General features: G+C 39.8%; 1 protein-coding gene across 15 annotated transcripts in view; it reads left to right on the top strand.

Annotated features, from left to right (window-relative positions):
• LOC117206675 (casein kinase I) overlaps positions 1-20,937 on the top strand; it is a 58,596-nt gene that overhangs the window by 11,339 nt on the left and 26,320 nt on the right. Inside the window, exon 1 of one of the 15 annotated variants that reach the window (XM_033446204.1) lies at positions 20,416-20,519. The exons of the other annotated variants lie outside the window; for them this stretch is intronic. The gene's annotated coding sequence lies outside the window, so the exon portion shown is untranslated. Of the gene's footprint in view, positions 1-20,415; positions 20,520-20,937 lie in introns of those variants that run through there. 15 annotated transcript variants of the gene reach the window in all.

Genomic DNA, 20,937 nt, shown 5'->3' with positions numbered 1-20,937 from the left:
GATACTCATAAAACGAATACTTTTGGTTTCTGCTGTTATCGGAGAACGTTTACAGTTTCTTGAAGATTCGGTCCGTTTAGAATAGGAAGTCCTACTACTTTTTTCAGGCGCCATGTGGTTCTCTTTAACACGACCGTTGAATTGATTTCCGCTTTCGGCGTGTCGGAGAAACGAGAGCCAGCTATAACGGCAGTTATTTGCGGGCTCCGCATGTGTGTTCGTGTTATACGTGTCGTAACAGTCGTACAGCCGTGGTAATCACTCTCTACCTCTGAACTTACAGAAGCGCACGACCCGACGAAACTTGTTTCTTTCTTTTCGTCGTAATAATATACCGCTGTTGGAAAACTCGATCAGCTGATGCGCTGACGTCATTGCGGTGTAAAGCCGTTGAAGCGATCGCGGTGTATATCTCGGGAAGCTTTCGAAATCTTAGCAAAGTCGAACGAGCTGCTATCGTTTCTTAACTTCTTCTTGGAAACTTTGTTTGCCAATTTTATCACAACTATTATATAGAATGCACTCTAATCGACGAACCGTTATACAGGATATCCCTTGTATTTGGATTAATCCAGCAAGGATCGAGCAGAGGAATAATTCGTCGAAGTTGCATAGATGCGGTAGCGTTGGTAGATTCAAATAAAGTAACTTGTTGTTTTATTAAGATGAAAGAAAGGTATCTATGTTGGAGGACGAATCAGGTTAAAAGATACTTTGATATTAATTTTGTAAAATTTATCGTACAAGAGATAGGAGAAACATCGAGTCTGATTATACGAAGATTACAAGAATGTCACTCTTTTTGAAAAAAAAAAAAAAAAAGAATTATCTTAATGTATAAAGTACGTAGCTAAGTGTTAGATCTAACAACGTAGTTGATGAAGTTTTGTAGAAGCCAAAGATATAACCGCTGAGACGTACAATATCTGAATATTATGACGAGTAATATTTTTAAAGTTATGACGACGGTGGAATTATTCGACAACGTAGGTGTATTGAATTTCACAACTGTTCTTGTACAAAGAATGGAAAACATGATTTACCTTCGTCTCTCTTCGTTTATTATACCTTACAGAATTAAGTTAAACTAAAATTAAAATATCTAAAGTTAGAACATCCAGACCTATTTAAAAGTGTATCGTAGAAGTGACCTTAAAACCTTTGAAATATCTCTTCCATTATATCTTATATCTATCATATTGTGTATCATATATCTTAGACGTAATACACTACGTGCTGCGCTATTCGAAACCATTTAATTTTGACTAATGAAAGTTTTCTGTATCTTCCATAATTTTTAGTTATGACTTGACCCATATATTCGTATATACACACGTTCCTGCGAACAAATCATTTAGCCTCGATTCTTATTTTTAATTTTCCTAGTGAACGCGTATCGCATTAATTGCTCGTTACGATACTCCATTTTCCTTGGTTCACGAAACGTCAATGTGAAACCGGTCGAACGAGAGTTCGTACGAAGCGTTTCAAATAGGCTTCTCGCGTTCGTTGAACAAGCTGGTTGTCCTTTATTTGGCCGGAACCTTGGTGCTCGTTCGGGGACAGGAAGTACGAAATTCCAAACTGTAGACTACAGAGCGGTGTACGTAAAACCGACCTTCCGGTTATACCTGAGGGGGTCGATCGTGCCTGTTGTTCCCACGGTCATGTTCTCGAAAAATTGATCGATCGCTCTCGAGGGTGCGACATTTGCGTAAATCCACACCCTGCCACCTTTACTTTTCGTGTTAGAAGCACAAAGAGCTTGATTCGGTCTTGAGATTAGAATACGTATCTTTCTTTTGATAATAATACGATATACTCTGAGAAGCCAAACTGATCGGCTTCTCTTTTTCTTAATTTCTTAATTTTATTAATATACATATTACTATACACGTTAATGTACAAATGCGACATGTAAATATACATTCTATTTTTCAGATGTATAATCAATTGTCTAAATAGATCCTATATATGTTATAGGACACGCTGTATATACATATTTTTCATTTCATATTTTCTTTTCATTTGACAAAGCTGTTACACGAACTCTCTTCGATTTACCCGACGCTCTAGCAATTACGGCGCATGACGTTATAATTACGTAACTCTCCGAAACTTCTGTGCGGAGTAGAGCGAGTGTTTATCTCGAAACCGGTAAACAGAAGCCAAAGGAAACTCGGTCGGTTCTCCTTGAAGCTTCTCTACGGTATAGACCGCGTCTTTAGGCAGTTTCGAGTGACAAGGAAGTACGTCGGGGAAAGAGGGGGATATCGAGACGAACCGATCCTCCGGCGATCCACTTTCCGAACACGGTAACATTCCCGAGTCATCTCGGTCAGCTGATTCACACCGGCCACACAGCTGACTCTTAATTTCCCTTATGGCGTCGGCGAACAAGGAGCGCTGCTTCGTCGCCTCGTCGCTTCGTGTCGTGTCGCGTCGTGTCTCGTTGGTTCGTGTCGTTTCGTTTCGCGTCGTGTCGTCACGGTTGCAATTTTCTAGTGTCCGTTCGGTCGAACGACCGGTCCTGATCGGCCGGTGGCATCGATGAATTCTTGCAGCCGTGTGCCAAAGGAAACGCACACGTTCACAAACTCGAATAGCACGCACACTGCCGTACGAAACGTTGGAGGGCAGGTAGCAACCTGTCTGGTTGGCCGACTCGCTGGCTCGAGTGACTCAGGAGAACCTGATGACTGCAAAGTGAAATGAACTCGGCCCCGGATCCGGCTAGACTAGCCGCACACCGTGTAACGTCCTTTTAACGCTGCCTTGTCGCTGCCTGCCTGGCTGTCTCTCCTCTCTTTTCTGTTTCTCCCTTCTCTTTACGCCCGTGTGGGTTGGCTGTGTTCTTCGCCAACTCGGCAACGGAAACGCGATATATTTTTAGACAGCCACTTCTTCGGCTACTACTCGGACTTGACCCACGCGAGATGTTAACAGTGTCACACGCGTGTCCGTGGCTCGAATCGTCTACCTGTTCGCTGTTGCAGCTCGTTAATTGCCTCGTGATCAGCCAAGACGTTCTTTGGCTAGGGGATATAGGAAGCGCGAAACAGGCGATAAAGTACCGGATGATAGTCGATGCTTGGCTGATCGTTACGTAACCGATAGGACGGTTGAAACGGGACTGGCAAGTATCGTATTGTTAACCCTGTAGCATATACTTTGGATTATACACGAGCCAATCGTGTTTTTGTATTATTAAACGTACCCATCTATTCTTTGGCTTTGAGAAAAATACGACAGAGTGTTTGTCGATAGCATAATATATCGCCTCAATTTTATGGTAACATTGTTCTTGAAACATTGAAAGAACTTTTGTTTATTGAAACAAGAGTGAATGTAAATGCTCGTAATGTAAAAATAAGAGAATTGAGTAGTAGCAGGGTTAAACAACGAATCAAAGTTATCGTTGATTCATCAGGCTATTCGTTGCTACTTCAAGGTTCAACGACACGCGATGCTATTGCGTTTTGCCATGTATTTGCTTCTCTTTTTCATGCTAGATGTGTGTATATGTTCGAGGAAAAATTCAGAAAGAAGAGAAACGCTTGTTTATGAAGCATTTCGAGGCGGACGATTTCACAAACAACGATCGGTTACACTGTATTTGGTCAGCTCGATTAGTGGATTAACGTTCTCGTGCTCTCCAAACGCGTTCGTATTTACTCCGTCTGGCCTGATATGTCTCGTGGTTTGCCACGATTACGCACTTCCCCGGTTGTATTGTTCAAGAGATTCAGGTTGGTAATTGGTGGCGAGGCTCGAAGACGCTGTTCTCGACGCGACGAATCATCTTCTGTTAATTAACTGCCTCTTTAGAAGCATCAAAGCAATTCGAGGATCGCGATGATATTACCTACCTTATTTATATTCCGTTCGACGCCCTCTCAGCCACCCTTTCCTTGAAAGCACTTCATCATTCGCTAAACGACGAGATAATGAAAATACCAGTGTTTTATTTATTTGAAGCTTTTATTTTTTTATACATTTATATAACGAATCGATCAATTATTTATCGCGTATAAATATTGGAATTGATAGCAAATTCAAATCGATAAGAAAGGCTTGGCTTGAAGCTTTAAGTACCAAACGATTGTTTATCAGAATGTTACGTATATTTCGTTCTTTTTAAATTTCATAAAATTATAAAATCTAAATGGAAGAAATAATGATATGTAATTGTGAAATTCCTTTTCACAGCCACGATGTTAAAAAAATAGAATTCCATTATGCAATCTGGATGAAAGAAAATTGCAAATGAAATGTTGCGTTATAGCAATGTTAGCTCTTAATTTGTTAATAATAATTCGTATAACGAATACAATTAAACTGACTGTGAAATGTCCACATTTGATTTTTGCAGAAGAAAGAAAAGAAGATAACGATATCTTACAATGTGCAGAAATGCAGATATATTAAAACACAATCAGATCTCCAGTATATTTTTTAGTTATTTGTTTCACCGGTTTTCATCTTGCTAAACAACAACTATAAACAGTCTAAGAAATCTGTTCTTTTTCACTCGTGAGTCGCTATTTATACTATAAAGCTAAAGAAACCGCTATAAGAAAGAGAGGAATGTTATGTAAAATTTACGATAATACGTACGCAAATCGATCGAATGACTAGCAGAGAGCATAGGTTCGCGATAGAAAATGCTTTCTGGCGGAAAACTCGAGGAGATCGCGGTCGATATTGACCAGGCATCGAACCATCCATTGCGCGCAATATTCCTGTTTTCCTTCGCGACTATCGCGGCCTTCCATATTTTCTTCGAATCCTGGTTGCGTATTATCGTGCACGTGTGAAACGAAAGGCGTCAGCAAACATCGCGTGGCGTCAGAAGCTATGCGGTGGAACCGCGCGGCGATCAGTTCTTTCCCTTTTGCTCGTCGTCGTTTGGTTCCGCCGATGTTAACTTGTGCCCCTTTATCGAGTTATGCTGCTGACAATGATTTACGTCTGGCCGTGCGTACTGGCAGAGATTCCACAGTTTCACCGAGGCAAGTTGCTTCTATACGAAAATGTTATTCTTCGAGCACCAACGTTTCTCTGTTTAACGCATCCCCACTCTACCGTCAGATATATCATACAAGGCGTTATGAAAAAGAAAGCGGATTGGACTTATAAAAATTTTAATTAACGTCTCTTAGCTTTATTAATATCTCTGAACGTGGTTTTACATGTATCATTGTACGTATAACGTAGGTCCGTTTCACGATTGTCACGTAAAATTTGCATTTATTTTTTTCTAATTAATCCGCAAGGATGTGATTTTCGGTATTTTCGGTAATTCTCTCGAATGTTTGGTTTTTTTTGGAAAGACCAGGTTTTCGATGAATCATAAAAGAGCGAAGAAACAAGCGGAAGTCGGCGCTTGTTAATTTCACTCTTATTTCGCGATTTATGGAATAAAGAAATTATACAAACAGCAACCGGAAGGCATAAAATCTTGTTTAAGCTAATCGTTTGTTCTCGTCAGTTGGTTATGTTTAAATACATTCCAAGAATTCTCGCTATTACCGCAGACTACTTGGCACACCGAGTCTTCTACTTTATGACATAATCGGGGGAGAATGCGCGTCGTCGGTGGATTTATTGTGCAGAGGTCGTTGCAAATACATAACGTTATAGAAACGATTACATCCGTAATCATCTCGGGAAGCCAAGTGGCGGAACGTGATGGGAATGCGTTTCGCGGAGAAGGTGTGCGTTACGGAGAAACAGAACGCTCAAAGAACGAAGGAAAGAGTCGTCGATTCTAGTAACAATATGCTTTCTTTCTATCTGTCGATCTATCTATTGCGATGTTTTGCAAAAAAAAAAAAAAAAAACAAATAATCGCACTATGTGGAACGTACAGATAGGAAAACAATTAAGCCTGGCGGATTTATTGTTACGAAAAATTAAGATCGGTTTATCCTCTTACGTGTATCGGGTAGAGCCGCGTTCGAGGTCGGTTATCTGTGTCCGTCAGACGGCTTTGATATTCCCTCTATTGTTTAAATTTCTACCCAAGCATCGTGGTAAAACGTTTGATCGCAGAGGAAAAAAACTAGGTCGTTCGTGCGTTTAGCTCTGATTAACGGGACTATCGCGTTTCAAACGAGAAAAAAAAGCGAAAAGAAAGAAAAACAAAGAAAGAAAAGGAAGAAATTGAGGGAGAAAAAAATGTTCGTTGCTCCTATGCGCTTGTTACGCTGTTCTTTCATTTGTTGCATCGGATCATCGTGACCTCTTTCTCGTGATTCTCTGATAATATATGTATGCATATAAAGTATCGGATATTGATGAACGTAGGTCATGGAATTTTTGTAGAATAATTCATAAGATGATACGATGAAACGATCGTTATCTTGGCGCCACTCTAAGATCCTTGGCACGGTGATATCGGTTTTCTACGGCCGGTGGTTCTTGGAGCTTAGTAAGGAAGCAAAAGGGATATTGCAAAAACGTTTAGGGATGGCGCCTCGTTTAAGAGATTAAGGTTGAATTAACAGATATACGCGAGATTTTACTATAAATAATTTTTAATAGACTTGTGGTAAAGCTATCTTCATTGGTCACATATAGTGGATCGGCAACATTCGCGACGACTTTAAACGACTGATATTTTTTTTTAATATATTTAGATATATTTTAAACATATATTAAATATATTTATAATTCTTGTAAGTTTTCGGTGGATATTCGATATATGCAATACCGAGCATAATATCGTGCATATTTTTGCGAATGGGAGGAATTCTTATATTTTGCAATAGGAATAAGAGAGAGAGAGGGAGAGAGGGAGAAGAAAAGAAGAACGATGAATGGGAAATGAGAATACAGAATAAGAAAGGAAGAATAGGAGAGAATATTGAAGGAAAGGAAGAAAGGAACGGACGAAGTAGAAAAAACAAAAGAAAGAGAAGGAAAGGAACTGTTTCAAATATTAAATATCTTTACAATGTTCCTGTGTTAATTATTTTTATCAGTTACATGGGAAGTACTTCTCTAAATATTTTGAAGCAGGCACATTGTAAAGCTTGTTAATAAAGTGTAGCCGTTACTTAAATGCTTTATCGAACCTTTTCCTTCTTATTCGATGCGGAGCTTGTTTAGTCGATTCTCACAGGTACTTTTACCATTCGGAACGAGTGTTTCGAATTAAAAGTTCAACACAATTCCTCGCTTATTCCTTCTTTTATATGTTGCGAAACGACCTTTTAAAAAAGAGGGGAGAAGAAAAAGGAGCAAAAAGAAAGGAAAAAGAGCAGCGATATTTTTAACGCCCCTCTGACTCATGAGAAGCAATTTCCTCCTGATTTTTGTTGCACTCGCTCGATGCACCTGTGCGTATATGCAGAAGCTAGCCACGATCTAAAAATACCACGCGATTTGAAATATTTTCGTATTCCGCGTCGCGAAACTACAAACCAACCGTCGCTATTATTGGGTCGCAATAACAGAGGCATCTTCGCGTTCTTTGTCTTTTATTCTTCCTTTCTTGTACCGTTCCGGATACACCTTGCATTTAATTTGTCGCTACAATGACTATTTCGTCATTCGTGCTTGATAAAACAGGCTTAAACTAGATGGGATAGAAAAAGATCCGTTTCTAAGAGAACATTTTATCGTTTCGAAACTGCACGAGAATTTCTTCATCTTGATTTTTTGGCTTTTATTGAAAGAAACTATCTCACTATTGGATTACTTCAGATCCAAAGATACGTCTTTTGAATATGTATAAATATATAACCAATTCTGCACAATTAATAGTGAAGAGAGTGGCAAAAATGTACGTATTTTATCCCGAATTTAAATAAAACGACAGTTTTCGCAAGATGAGATATCATATCGACCTAACTAACTTTTAAAATATGATTCATCAAATTCGTCGCCAGTGATCTTCATTTGCATACACCATCGAATCAACGATTCAATTCTGGCATTATTAAATTTCATTCTCTCGTGAAATAAACACCATGGGTTTCGATAGAAGAATTAAACTCACGCGTTCGTAGCAAGTACTTTCGCTCGAAGAGGCAGAGATTTCGAGGGAAAAGCCAAGCGAACAAAGCGTATCGTTGCTCGACTGGTTCGTTCACTCTTTCGTTGGGGCCCCGTTGTACTCGCTTTGTCAACGAGCGAATAGCTTTTTGCACGCGCACGCACACGTCTCGGAGAGTACATAATACCGAGGTCTTCGTCGATGGCCTCTTTAGCCAAAGTCGGCCTCGGCTTCTAAACGTGAACGCGCACGCACAGAATTCTGGCTGTCGAAGTTGCTAACTGCATACAGGGTGTTCCACTCGTGTTCCCTTACGCTGATTATGATGTCGTGACACTGGTAGCGCTTGTGTTTCGAACTTTATCACGGTGTAAAGGGCTATTCATAGTTCCGGGTTCGAGCGATAAACTTCTGCAGGGATAATTGCGTGAAGGAAATGTTCGTGCAATTTTGGTATAGTAGAATACAGACGATATGCAAAACAAATACGACAGGGTGAATTTTAGCCCTTTCATAGGTGGTGGGAATTATGCCTCCTGTTAATTAACGTGGAAATATATTCCTATTTCTAGAGTGTGCCCATATACATATATAGGTAGCCATAAGAGAGAAAGATTAGATTAAAAACGTAAATTTATTGTTATCTATCGAATTTTATCTAAGTAAAGTTTAATTTATATTACAAATTAGTTTCATAAAATATTCTCAACGCGGATGGTGCAAGTCATAGAACGGTTTATCTTAGTGAAATAAAAATATATTCTACTTGATATGCATTGCGTTGAAATTTTTGCTTTTTCACAAAAAAATGCTGCGCCCACGAAAAGGTTAAATGGGACGAGAGTTTCAATCCTTAGCTAGAATGGAAGATTTTATGAATATGACTTTAGAATCACAAGTATGTATTTAGAAATATCTACGTAGTATCGTATTTGCGAAGAGTCTATTAATTAGAGCCTACTAAATTAATATAAATTTTTTCGTTGGAACTTCGTTTCATTCGACGAGTCTGCGAACATTTCTTCAAATTTTTCTCGTTCATGTTCCATCGATCTTTGTAACCCCAACGCTGTTGCAGCGATTGATCCGCGTATAGCTTCGAATACGGTTTACACGGATCAAGAAAGCTTTAAAATCTGTATACAAACGAATCATAATACATACATATGTCGAGGCACGCGTCGTCGAACAATGGAATTGGAAAAAAAAAGAGAAGAAGAAATGGACGCTTGTATTATGAATAGAGGCGAGCACAGCTGGTTGGTGACAGAGTCACTGGAACGTCCTGTACACAGGTCGTTACGAGTAGTTTACACTATCCAGCTGATGCTTAATGTGAGACGAGGATATACAGACCGGTGTACGCGATGTAAACTTTACCTTTCGTTGATTCAGGCATGTTGTGCGCATCTCATGACCTTCGATTAATGTCATGGAAGTAGAATCCTTGGTGAAATGCGAAGAAGCCGTCGATGACTCGACGATAGCGCGATCCCCCCTTTGCTATTATTAAATTCTTCAATCCACCGTATATCCAATCGAATTAAACTAAATAAACGATATTCGATCGTTTCCATGGCCATCGGAGCTTATACAGTTCCCGATTATCGAATTAAAATCACAGAAATATTGCTCCTCCGACTATAACACGCTATATTATTTTACATGAATTGCAAATTGTCCTTGGTTATCCAAATTATTATTAGATATTAGATATTATATAATACTAGTAGAAATGATCACCACGTACATCATATCTCCGTATTTCTATAATTAGTACTCGAATGTTATTGAAAGCGTCTCGAATCTGTTTATCCTTGATCATCTCGTTAGCCGATTTCAAGACTAAAATTCAGAACATTTAGTAAAATAACGAGGATATGAAAGTAGCGCATACGAAATATCGTGGATGGATATGAGAGGCGAAACGAGGAGAAAGAATGGAAAGATAAACTTTGTTAGTAAAATCCGCTTATGCTTCTCAATATTATCATAAAAGTGGAAACCATTGAAAGTTTTAAGTGGTTCGAATTCGATGGACAGAGAAATTGCATATGTCCTTGGCTAACGCAAAATACGTACACATTACAATATCGTATCAGTCATTTGCAAGTCGCTAGGATTTAACTATAGATCGTCTTATCTTCTTCTTTTTCAAATTCAATGCAAATTCTACTTGTATCGATTCTTGAAGGTCCATCGAGGTCAAGAACTTTGTTAGAAAGACGCAGCGTACGGTTCTAGCGTAAGGTCAAGCATGCTATTGTGTTTACGATCTCGTTGTCGGTGCTCTAATTTTCACGAGTTCGACGGATTTCTGTCGTTTCTCGGCTATCTCGCTGTTTACGAACAACGACGTTGAATTTTATTTTCCTTTCAACTGGCGGCGTTTTCGCTTCGACGCTTTTCACGCTGTGTCTCATTTCCCGGTACTCTCTGTATCTCGCCTTATTACTCGAGCAAATGTCTCGGCAGCTAAATTCTGTTGGAAATGTTGGAATCTTCTCGCAGAACAATTGCCATTCTACGAGTCTTGTTCGGGGATCGATAATACGTGAACTCTAGACTGTGATTCGTTTGGTTTTATTCGAGTTTTAGTTTCGATAGACAAGATAGAAATACAGGAAGTGAAAAAAAGTGTACGTATCTAGAAAACGAGGACACGTTGATCACTTCCTTCCGATTAGATTATAGCAGCAGTTAGAAGTCTATGGAATTAATATCTACCTTATACTTTCTCTTTTGTTAATTCTCCATCCTGAAAATCCTCCGTTTTCTCTGCTCTTACTTTCGCTGTATCGTTCGGTCGTTAAATTCATCAACGTCGAACCGTTTTTTTTTCTTCTCTCACTTTCGAGTGGAACGAACTCGATCATCTATCCGTACCTCGTTAAGATTCTAAAATTCATTTTTTCTTTCCTATTGTTTTTCTTCCGGGAACTAATAATGTTGGACCGAATAAAACCGGGTTTCTTTTTAGCACCTTCTTTCTCATTGTACCTCATTGCCTTCGCCTCTAACAGGGTCAGTTGAACACGGCCAAGTTTCCTTCGCCACTTAGAAACTAATTTTCATGGAAATTTATTAAGGGCGCGTACAGGAAACTTTATACAATTTCCTTCTGCCTCGTTTCTCCTAATTTTATTACTTCGGTTACCTAAGTATTTCGACGAAATAAAATCCGACTGTCTGTATTATTTATTTTTACCTTTATCTTGCCTTCGTTTCTCCTTCCCTCGTATTTTTCTTTGTTACACGCGACAAGTTAAAACGATGAAAACGTACAACATTTTTATTCCCTAAAACGTAACATCGAGAGCCACTTCACGAACCTAACGTCTGTTGCAAGAGCTGGTTCTTCCACTGAAATTTTATCTCGAGAAAGAGGGTCGGCCCTGCGCGCACCGTGCATTCGAGATCAAAATGTCAACACGAGAAAGATATTTTTCGTGCTAGCATCACGCTACGCTTTGTCGACCAAGGAAAAATGTGAAGTATCATAAGTGTCCGTATAATCCGCTTTCCCGTACGTTCTCTGGTATGTTTTCGCGAATAAAAATTCTCCTGTAATTCTCTATAATTGCTCGCGCTGTTAACTTGCTAACTGGCGCATCCCTTAAGTGAAAATTTCTATAATTACGAAATTTAAAGAATGAAATATTGCGTTAACGCAACATTAAACCTTGACGGCTTAAAGTTCATCGTTTCGACATCGAAAAAGAAAAAGGGAAATTTATCGATGGTTGATAAAAGGTGAACGTGATGAACCTCGGTTCAATTAACGTGGAAACGTGTAGCTTGAAGCAATTGTTTCGTGGCTAATAATTGCTGTTAATTTAATACGTCAGATGATATTATAACGTCAAACGTTAGCTATCGTCGAATAAGAGTTGCTTCTCGCAGATTCACGTGTAATTGAACGGCCTGGAGACTTCTCTCTAATTGGATCTCATCCTGCTATTCGAATATCCATTCGTCTTATCAATCTGCATTTAATTAGCGTCACTGCCGTTCCATCGTAAACATAATTCAAAGTATCTGAGAAAAAACACCGCTTAAATTCGTCCCGTGGACAATTTAACTTAACGAAGTGAACCGCCTGTTAGAAAGGGAATGACGATTTTGTTTCCGTGCAACGCGATCGTTCACATCGACTACGTATCGTTTTTGGATTTTCAAATTGAAAAATCGAATTCTTACAACATTCATAACCGGAATAATTCAGATCGCGTAAACGACATCTGATTGTTGGTAGATCGAGGTGAATGTCGAATACGAAACGTCGTTTTCTTAGATAAGACTTTGACTGTATGTAGCTTGTTCAGAGAATATTGTATTTAATCAAAGGAGCTTGCTCATGATTCAGTACACGTCTGCAGCTTCATTGTTCGAGATTTCTAAGGATTATCAGTTCTAGAATTCAAAATTTATAGAACGCAGCCGTTATCATTTCCTTGTTCACAGTTTCTTTCAGAATAATTCATACATCGAAAGGTTGTCTGGCTGAAATAGACGACGCCTTTAAACTTTGCTGAATTTATATTTCCAGCAACATTTACATCACTTTCCTCATTCGAAATTCTTCACGATGTCTTTCAACGAGGTTTTGATGTTTCTTCTTATTTTTGATCGTAAATCTTCTTAACATTCAATATGTTACGTATAGCAAATTTCTTCTTTTTCTTTCATCTTTTATTCGTATGTATTTTTACTTTTATTCTTAAATCGGCCTGATAATCAACGACGTGGCAAAATTTAATCAGTCAAATTCAATAGCTACGTTTCATATGTACCTACGAGTGACGATCTAACAGTTGCTAAGCTAGGAAGATGAATCGATGGGAGAAATTTCAATTCGTCGTGGTTACAACGACGAAGATGAAAAAGCAGATACAGGTCCCTTCGAAATTTGATTCACGTACATTCGAAGGTTACATTACCACGAAGGCGTTTCGCTGGCATGCCAATCCAACGATGGTCGAGTAACAAATACGATCGCCTAACAGGATCTTAAGCCCTGTGGAATTCAATACTGGCTTTTGAAAGATGTATGTATTCCACATTGCGAGTCGAAGATACTGAGAACAATCGTGTTTCTAGCTCTTCGGTGAAGTTTATGAAAATTTAACTGGCCCAGAGTCGAGGAAAGGTGAAAATCCTGTAGGCGCATCGATTATTCCATCGAACGCTATGTTTTTAGCATATATTTCTATTTAGAGTAATGGCTGTGACCTAGCAACATTATCACGGGAAGTTTAAGAAGAAAAATTACCGAACGATCGATAACCGTTCCATCGTGAATTACGCTGTTATTTTGGAGTTGTATGTCGATCACGTTGACGTTAAGAATCTTTCTTAGCATATTCGATCGGGAAACGACGTATTGGTTCGCTGTTAATTTTATCTGAACCGATTTCCGTCTGCGAATAAGCAATCGAGGACAATGACCCAAACGATTCGATTTTTAACCGAGGCTAAAAGAAGCCTCGTTGATCAATTGGAATATTTTCGTCAGCCACTGTATCCGCGATATTAGATCTGCTGATTTATGGTTGTCCTTGCGATTTACAGTTGTTAGTGTAAAATCCGAAATATAAATGAAAACAGAGATAGGAAATCGGTGATAACTTTTTCCAGAGAAAATTGCCAATTATGAAGTTCGAGATATTTGAATTAGCCTTGGTCGTAGATTGTACGAGGAAAGAGTTGACGAAAGAAGATTACTCGTTAAAAAGGTTTACGCTGGGTTGGTAATTTCATTTGATAATTGAACGTGGCGCCTGGATTGCAGCAGCGTCTGACATTTAAGTATAATCGTGGTAGCTTCAAATTTTCTTTCTAACGACATCTAAACCTTCCTTCCTGAAATTTATGAGAAAAATAATATTGTAGGTTACCAGGAGTATATGTCGTTAATCGGTATAATAATCATAGAGTCGTATTTCTTAATCCCGCAGACCCTTTTCAATTACTCGTAAACGAATAGATTTACGCGGATCTACAATTTGCAATTTCTGTTAAACTGCGTGGCCACAGTTACCTCGTATTTTAACGTCACCTTTCTTGCCCTTTACGTTTCATCGAGCATAAATTATTGGGTTATTCGAAAGATTCTTTTGCTATTATCTTTTAAAAAGAAAGAGATCGACCGTTTTGTAACTGCAATTTCAATTAAATATCGATACAATATCCATTTCTGCTTATAATTATCTTCCGCCTATCTGGAAAAGGTTCTTCATTTTTATTATTAAAATATTCTTCTATTGCCTTTGTAAGTTTGATGTTTAGTATTGAAAGTTTTCTTCGTTGAGAAGACCCTAATAAAGTACTTCGTACAATATGCTCCATTTTTGTTGAACAATTTATCGATCAAGTCTTCAATGGCAATTAATTTCTTCGGCAGTATTATGTTCTTAAAATACCCAAACACCTTAACCACCTACGATTTCTGAAAATACTTAAATAAAGTTGTTAATATGTCGCCAGTGTATGATACGGACAGCTCATCTGCCTTTTTTGGGAAAATCCGAATTTCCTACCTCGTAAATTGTAAACTTTACGATGCGGATCTCATCGAGAGGGTAATTAGCAGCCTCAGTACACGATGATCCCACTCTAAAGTACACATTTGGTATCAATCAGCAACACTAGAGGGGATGCGGCCATGAGGGTACACAATTACAAGATTGGAAGGAATAGTTTCCCACCCCCATAAAAACCATGGTGAAAAGAACAACCCCGGAACGGAGAGTTAGCATATAAGGACCAGGCGCGGCTTCTTTAACCAGCCTTCAAAGAGTCTTCATCGGAGCGTCATATTCCTTGTGAATGCTACAGTGTGCAAATAAATCAACAAAACATAACATTATTCGGTATCCTTAATCTACCTGCACCTTGAGCGTTAATAGCGTTCACAAGTTCGCGATATTAGCCGATCAGTCGCAACCTGATTGATCGTCACCTAGTTGAGAATTCGCAACAGTCAGACCCCTGGGGAACCCTTCCGGATACACGTCAGTCTTTATCGAGCAGGATAGCTAGGAGAGAAGAGATTTTGGGATAGACTTAAACACACGTACAGCTCTCCCTAGTAACAAAACAAGCTGTTGGTTGATCGAAACGTCGAATTACGTTTTATCCCTGTGCCGCTAGGTATTATCGATCCCTGTTGTTCCCGCAAGGGTGGGATTAGTTTTGCAATCCAAGAGCGCTGTCGGTGAGGTCCTTGAAATGAAGCGTGAATTTCATCAAGGTTTCGACGCGGACGGCACCGCGAAATTCTCCGAGGTCGAAGGGAAAACACTCGAGGGCAGCTGAGGGTGGTGAGAAGGCGGCAGGAGGTGGGCCGAAAGTGGCTCTCGTGAACGAACTTCCCATTTACGACGTGTATTCTTTTGCTTGTTCGCGGGCCGGCTGCACGTGCTGGTACCCTGACCTACATTCACACATCCTACGTCTAAACCTATGTCTACGGCGGTCGATCGTCTGACCGTCCCGCGCCGATTGCCTGGCAACTGGCCGGTCTGATTTAATATTTTCGAAATTACCTCCGCACTCTGGCCTACATTCTCGGCTCCGTGTGGCGCGCGCGTTGCGAACCAACGCGAACCTACCGGCCCCCTCCCCCTTGAAAAAGCGTATTTCTGTCGTCGGTGCAGTTTACGCCGCAGTTCGTAGTGTCGAACCTGTTGCTTCCGTTATATCAACGGTGAAAACGAATAAAAAAAGGAAAATCAGTGAAAACAACAACGATAATAATGATAATAAAAATAAAGAATAGAAGAAAGGTCGAAAGAGAGTAGGATAATGGACGATCGGGATTATATTGATGGAATGAACTGACGACCAAGTTATACGCGATCACCGTGATTTTACGTCACGACTGAAAATTTGTTTGCGGGTCGATTCGTTACTCGTTGATAAGTTGCGGAGATAGCAGCGATTTTTTTTATTATCTGCACGTAAAAAAGCAGCGAGTTCGTTTTCAGAAGGACTTTTTTCCTGCTTAAGCGCTAATAGTCTCGATGAAACGATATATTTTCTGCTCGCTTCCGAGTTTTCATTTAGCGGCGGCAACTTTCCGTGTTGCTAGATATTAAGCTACGTTTGGTGTAGGAGGAAGAAGATAGCCGTTAAATCGTGGTCAGACGTTCCGTCTTTTTTAATTAACTGTTTCATTAGCCATTTATAGAGGAGTGTGTTTCACACTTGAGTCTATATCCAGGTCGAGTCGCTCGCGTTTTTATTCCTGTTCGCTGTTACATTCACGTTACTGTAGACGTGTTTCGTCTGGATTCGTCGTCCGGATCAGTTTAGATCGAGTGGAATTTTTTTAACTGTCGGAAGCATTCGTTTTGGTACTCTTTGAAGTTTCTCGACAATTTTGAGACGATTGTTCTTCGATATGACGTTCCGATAGTATCTTAACCGGAAGTAGCTCTACTTTGTAATTGCTAATCATTATTCGAACTGGACACGGAACTATACTTGCACCTCTCTACTCCACCATTATTCTCATTAATTACGTCAAGCTAGCGCAGATCCGTGGTGTAGATCAAAGGCTTGCGATGCAAAGAGTGACCGTAAAGAAAAAGGGGAGAAGGTAAATCGATAACGCACCTCCTCTTTCCAGTTTGTCGTCTTTTATCTTCGCTCGTGTCGACCGACAATAACAGCATCATTAAAATACGCGTTTCAATTAATACAGTTACCAACGGAAACCGCTGGAATATCTGAGATGTTTTAACATTGCGCTTCCGTATGTTTTCCAAGCATATTTTCTTGAAACGTATCAGGGAGAAGAGAGAAGGGAAAAAGGCATGAAAAATGAGAATATAGGTCTCGTTATTGCGACAGAATTGTGAAAAGCTGAAACTTTTCTTCTTGATTATTCATTGTCTGATCATAAATTTGAAAAATGTAATTATCTCGAATTTAATTACACACTGGTTCCTCCTTTAAAGTCTCGACATTTCATAATTACTACCCATTTCGTTCGACAAAAAAAATTCGTGGATAGGCTCTGTCGCATCGTCCCAGCAACGTCACATCGCGACATTGAAATTGACTTTTGAACGTTAAAAGAGGCCATGGAAGATCGATAAATCGAACCTCGAGAAGCCCTCGTGTATCGTCGAGCCCTCAGGTTGCAGGCTTTGTTGATGCAACGAATAATTAAAGTAATGCTGTATTCATCGAGGCGTTCGTTTTGTGGTTTAGATTATGCTGCGATACATGTTTCCACGTATGTATATTTCCCATCTTTCAGACATCGATTATCGTTTTGACGACACAGACCGATTGAAACTTTTATGCTCTTCGCGTTTTTCGACCGAAACGAGCATGATATCACAAATAATACGTCTATTTTTTATGTTCATTTTTATATATCTTTATTACCTTCAATCGCGTATTTTCATTTTGATTTATCTGCCTTTTGATCAAGATAACTTTTGATCAAGTAACACGATCACGATATTGATACGTAATGGTTTCGATTTAACAAAGACAGGTTGCATGGTAATAAATACATTGCGTATATTGTTACAGATTCATATTTTGATATGTTATACCTAATGTCTATATGTATATGTCTTATCTTAAATATCTCTGCATTTTGTTCATTTCTATACGTTTAAATTTTCCATAAATGTATAAGTATGCTGGGTTTAGTAATAAAATTTAATTTGATTATTTTCAATGATCATCTCAGCAAACTATGTAATACAAAGAAAATCGAAGGTAGTGGTTAGAAAAAAATAGTTTCCTCTAGGTTTATGCCTCCTTTGTTGCTTCTATTTAGTTTCAATTTAACCTTGATCTAACGTTGATCCGACCTCTATTTAGCTTTGATCTTGAAATCCCCCTTGCTGCGTTTATAATTTAACTCAACTGATTCGACTCAATTGTAAATTTGTAGAACCAGGAACGTAGATTCCGTGATAGTACATCAGCCTGGATGGCGCCAAACATTAAACTGACACGTCGTTCACCGTAGTAGTATCGGCAGAATGGGCACAGATTGGGCTTAATTAGCACCTCGGGTCCGCCCCACGTGCATTAACGACGAACTCGATCTCGTAGGGTGCATCATCCGTAGTTAAGCATAATCTCGTTGATCGTGTAGTATCTTGTACGTTAGGGGAAAGAAATATCGGCTGTCCCTTTCTCTATCACGATACGTGGATGTTAGGAAATTTAGTTAGTTATCCATTGTGCATTGATAGCTAGAGACTTTGACGAGTTTCGTTGCGGATTTGGTTTAGGGTTGCGCGGAAATTTAGTGGGTAAATTACGTTTCAACTAAAACTTGGGGAGGATAGCTCGGTAGTTGGACGTTTTCGTTCGATATGTAACCGATGAACGTTGTTTCTTCTTAACTGCTGCGGACTGAACGACGAACTTCATCAACCGACAGGTTCGTTACTCAGTTTCGATATCAATTAACACGAAACGAAGATTGCTTTTTCCCCCTTCTAGTTGGATTAAGTGGAAATTACATGTCTGCAATTCCGTCGTGTTGTTCGTCTCTCGTTCTCGTTCGTCTCGTCTCGTGATAAAATATAGTTGGATACGTGATATCAACGACTAATTGCCTTAGTATAAACAAGTTACTACTATTGCTAATTGGATCGGTTTAATTAACCGGCCACGTGTTAGTGATTCCATACTATCTAGGAGCGCGTTTCACAAAGCGCGCTTTGTATTTTGATCTTTGTAATGGCCTCGTACGCGATTATGTATCCCTCTGTTTCAACTCAGAATCTGCGCGTAACTTGCATCAGACCATTTCAATTATCGCGCCATGGTATTATCTATAGATATCTGCTTAGCGGGATAAAGTCTCGCAACTTTCTACTAAATTTCTATTTAAACCGGGTACTGCCTTCATCAAGCTAATTTGTAATTCGATTGTCCTAACTTATTTCGATTGGCATAGGCCACAGTCTGTTTTCGCCGCGCTTCTCTAATATAAATTAAATTAAATTAAATTAAAATTTAAACGACAAAACCCTTGTAAATCTTCTGTTTTTCACGATTCCTTCTCAATTTATTAGTCTTTGAATAATCCATCCTACAAGTCATCAGTCCGAATTTGTCATATAGTCATAAAGAGACACTCTAGCAAGTGCTTCGTCATCAATGAGATTATATCGAACAAAAAGTCTTTACTCAGCTCCGCAGATCTTGTTAGCTTGATGCAAAACGCGATTAGGACAAGATGACGTTAAACAAAATTTTAAGATCATTACCGCGTACTGGCATATCGATGCTTAGATCCTATCAGCGCGATATCCCTAATGAAATTTTATTATCGTCTCGGTGCTTTTCCATTCGGCGCTTCGGTTCGCGATGATTCGCTGCGCGATTCGGCTGGAATTCGTTTCCGTCACGGATAGCTAACGTCGTCTCCAGCGTTATTGCGCATTCCAGATTTGCACGAGGACAGTCAGATCATTCGAATTCACGTCGCGACAGAAACAGCTTCCGCGCGAGCTGCCGAGCCCGTTATTCGCGGAAAACGTCAGGACGTTTTTCACTCGATGCTCAATGAAGATCGTGAATTTCTACCTGTTTCACGACCGGCAACTCGCGTCCGAGAAACTTTTCACGCGCAACATATCGTGACGCATTCGAGGCGCATTGAACTACAATATCCTAAGGATTCGGTTCGAAGATGTTCTGGGGCTTCGCCAACACGTGTTCTGGCATATTTTTCGGTATGAGAGCTCGTTCGGTGTCCCGTCGTCCAATGATTGCCAGTTTCCTTTCTAAGATCACATCCTGTGGCCTGTGAGTGACTATAGTCAGAATTGCTAGATATTCTATACGACTGGTGGGATAAACGAATGAGCTTCTATCTAGGAAATGTAAATATTTAGGCAAATTGTATGAAAATGATATTGAAAGAGCAGGACCTGAGGAGCGATTCGTTTCACGTACTTTGGTTACTTTACATATTCCTGTGTATTGTTTGCGCTCTATGCATTTTTCTGCATCTTCGAATTTCCCATAAATGCATAGAAACCTGTACTCCAGTTATAACAAAAGCTATTTCTATCCAAACGGTAAACACTACTCGTGTACATTGGCAGTAAAGTTAACGAGCGTTCCATAAAACAAAGTTGATGAGTTTAATTCCCGAATAACTTATATATCAATTCCAGTTATCAAACTTTAGACGCTTCTGCAACAAAATCTAGTCTCTAGCGACTATCTTCGCTTTGTGTTTGCCATTCGTGCATTCTATTATTAGATCTTTCTGTCTTCACGCTGATAGTCCTTGCCATCCAACAACACAAATACAGTATTAAATATCATTTTTACTTCAGACGTTTATATCCAGGAAAACTCGGAAAATCAAACTGTAGAATCCTTAGGGGATTTAAACTCGGGGAACGTTCTTTTCATCCCTGACCCGGTGGCAATTGGTTCGGGAGGATGCAGCCTAGGAAGCCTGGAGGTCGAGGTACCGTGTGAACGGGGCTTCATGTGGTGTAGGAAGAAACGCTAGAAGGTAGGGAATGGCGTCTAAAACAAGACAACGCGATACAGTGAAAAAGACCACTGAGGTAAAGAGAAAGAGAAAGAAAGAGAGAATATAGAAGAGAGAGAAGGGGAAATGTGCAACGCACAAAGTGCAAGCCAGGCTACAACGTGCACCGGAGACTCGTCTCGATCGTGACACCTGCGCGGCTTTCCACCTTCTCTCTCCTTCCTCCTTGCTCTCTGTCGTCGGTTCTTTCGTTCATTTGTTACCATCCGCGTCGTGAATCGTCGGCCAAGCCGCACTTTATGCTGGTTCGCGGCATTGCTCGCAGACAGCTGTCCCTGGTAACGGTCGAAGGGATCCTCGACGAGGGATCCTCAAGGTCCTTCGTCGGCTGCCACACTTTCGAAATTCCTCCTTTCGTTCGCGTAGTCTTGGCGTCGTC

Source organism: Bombus bifarius, unplaced genomic scaffold (genome assembly GCF_011952205.1).
Source record: "Bombus bifarius isolate JDL3187 unplaced genomic scaffold, Bbif_JDL3187 scf7180000008008, whole genome shotgun sequence".
NCBI classification, from domain to species: Eukaryota; Metazoa; Arthropoda; class Insecta; order Hymenoptera; family Apidae; genus Bombus; species Bombus bifarius.
The sequence above is the reverse complement of the archived record's forward strand: the minus strand, read 5'-3'. Positions and strand labels throughout refer to the sequence as shown.